Source organism: Oratosquilla oratoria, chromosome 20 (assembly GCF_046742065.1).
Source record: "Oratosquilla oratoria isolate Oo_2021 chromosome 20, ASM4674206v1, whole genome shotgun sequence".
NCBI classification, from domain to species: Eukaryota; Metazoa; Arthropoda; class Malacostraca; order Stomatopoda; family Squillidae; genus Oratosquilla; species Oratosquilla oratoria.
In genome coordinates, this window is record NC_134796.1 from 27705305 (window position 1) to 27708603 (window position 3299).

Sequence of the window (3299 nt, forward strand, 5' to 3'; positions counted from 1 at the left end):
TGTCATTATTAGTATATTCTAATAATTCTTAGTATATTCTAAACTCGTCATTATTAGTTATCATCAATAGTATCTTCTAAATCTGTCATTATTAGAATATTCTAAATTTGTTATAATCATCATCAGTGGGTTCTATACTTTTCATTATTAGTACATATTAAAGTTATCATTAATAGTACTCTAGACTTCTCATATTAAATTTATCATTAATAGGATATTATCATTAGTATATTCTAAACATTCTAAACTTGACATTATTAGTATTTTCTAAACTTATCATTATTTAAAACTAAAGTCATTAATATTACCTTCGAAACTTATCATTAACAGAACCCTTTAAATTTGTAATTATTAGTATATTCTAAACTCGTCATTATTAGTTATCATTAATAGTATCTTCTAAACCTGTCATTATCGGAATATTCTAAACTTGTCATTATTAGTACCCATCAATGATATCATTAATCCTTTAAACTTGTCATCATTGGAATGATCTCTACTTTTCATCATTAGTACACATTAAATTTATCATTAATAGTACTTTCCAAATTTCTAATTATACGTATATTCTAAACATGTCTATATTGGAATATTCTAAACTTGTCATTATTAGTATGTTTATACTTGTCATTAATAAATTGTTCATATTAAATTTATTCAAAACTCGTCATTATTAGTAAACTTATTACTAATAGTATCTTCTAATCTTTTCATTATCACTATATTCTAAGTTTGACATCATTAGTACACATTAAATCTATCATTAATAGTACATACTAATCTTGGTTTTATTAGTATTTTCTAAACCTGGTATTCTTTGTGTGTTCTAAACTTATTATCAGTGAAAATTAGTCACCAATAGTACCTTCTACACTAATCATTAACAGTACCCTTTTAACTTGCAATTATTAGTATACTCTATACTTGTCAAGTTATCATTGTCGTTAAAAACTTGTCACTACTAAGATATATTCTAAACTTGTTTTATTAGTACACATTAAAGTTATCTTTAACAATACCTTCTAAACTTGTCATAATAAGAATATTAAATCTGTCTCTATTAGGATATTCTATAGTTGTCATTATTAGTACAAATTAAATTTATAATGAATACCTTCTAAACTTCTAATTATTTGTATGTTTTTAGCTGTCATATTCTAAATTATTCAATATTTGTACATATCAAAGCTATTTAATAGAACCTTCTAAAATTGTCATTATCAAAACATGTTAAAGTTATTATAAATATAATTTTGTAAAATGTTGATTATTAGTACACATTATATTTATCATTAATAGTACTATCGACAATATTCATTATTAGTATATTCTAAACTTCTCATATTAAAGTTATCATCAATAGTTCCGATTGAGCATGTTATTCTTCGTATATTCTAAACTTGTTACTATTAGTGTATATTAAAGTTATCATTAAAAGTATATTCTTAACTTGTATTTTGTCATTATTAGTATTCATTAAAGTAATTATTAGTACACATTAGAGATAGGACCTGCTAAACACTTTACTTTTTTCTAAACTTTCCATTTTTATCATAAATTAATTTTTTTATTAACATGTAACTTGTCATCATTATTTCACATTAAAATTATCATTAATAGTGCCTTTTAAAAGTTGTTATTAAGGTACATTCTGAACTTGTATATTACAAAAACTTACTTTATTTGTATATTACAAAAAATGCCATTTTTAGTGTATTCTAAACTTATTATTATCACATTAGCACATATTAGCACCTTCTAAAATCGTCATTATTATTATATTAAACTTGTCTTTATCAGTATATTCTATACTTATCTTCTAAAGTTTTCTTCTAAACATGCCATTTTTATATATTCTAAACTTTTCAACATTAGTACACATTAATTCATTTTTACTGTACCTTTCAAACTTGTGATTATTAGTATATTAAAATCTTGACAGTATTAGTACACCTTGAAGTTATCATTAATAGTAGTTTCTTAACTTTTTATTAGTATATTCTAAACTTGTCATCATTTTCCATTAAGTTATCACTAATAGTATCTTCTAAATATCTATTTTTTTAGTATAATTTAAACTTCTCATTATTGGTGTTTTCTAAATTAGTCATTATTGGATTACATTAAATTTAGTATTTTCTGAACTTGTCATTATTACTGTATTTTAAACTTGTTATTGTTAGTACACATTAATAGTACCTAAACTTGTCTTTATAACTGCACATTAAAGTTATCATTAATATTATCTTTCTAAATTTGTCATTTTAGTACACATTCAATTTATCAATAGTACCCTCTACACTTAGTTATCATTAACATATTTCTAAGTTATCATTAAAAGCTTCTCTTTATTAGTACACGTTAAAGTTATCATTAATAGTATATTATAAATGTCATCAGTGAAAATTAAAGATATCATTAATATTTTCTAGTGATGTCAATATTCATATATTTCAAGTTTGTCGTTATTAGTACCTTGTATATCCCAAACATAAATCATTAGAAGACAAGTTTTCATTTATAGTACATTTTACTTTGTCATTATTAGTATGTTCTAAACTTTTCATTATTAGTACAAATTAAAGTTATAATATATAGTACCTTCTAAAGTTGTCATTATTAGTAATTAAACTTGTCATGATTGATATATACTAAACATGTACAGAGTGAAGGTATAAATATTATCGTCTAATAGTTTAGAATAAATTATACTAAATTTGTCATTCTTAGTATATTCTAAACTCGCTAATATTAGTACACATTAAGTTTATCATTAATAATACCTTCTAACTTTGTAATTCTCAGTGTATTCTAAACTTGCCATTACAAGTATATTCTAAACCTGACATTTTTAGCATATTCTAATTTTTTTCATTATTAGTATATTCTACACTTGTCATTATTAGCTTGTCAATATTTGTATGTTCTAAACCCTAATTATAATTATTAGTACACAAACAATATTTTCAAAAGTTGCCATTGTTCTTATATTCGAAACATATCAGTATTAGTAAATACTAAACATATCTTCTTTGGTATTCTAAACTTGTCATTATTAGTACACATTAAAGTTATTATTATTAGGACCTTGTAAACTTATCATTATTAGTATATTCTAAACTTGGGAATACTAATATATTCCAAAGTTTATAATTATTTAAAACTTGTCACTAAAATTGTGAGTATTAGCACATGTTAAAGTTATCATTATTACAAATAATATCAATTTTAGAATGTGTTATTAATAATAGCTTTAATGTTTAGAATATACTAATAATTACAAGTTCAAAGGGTACTGT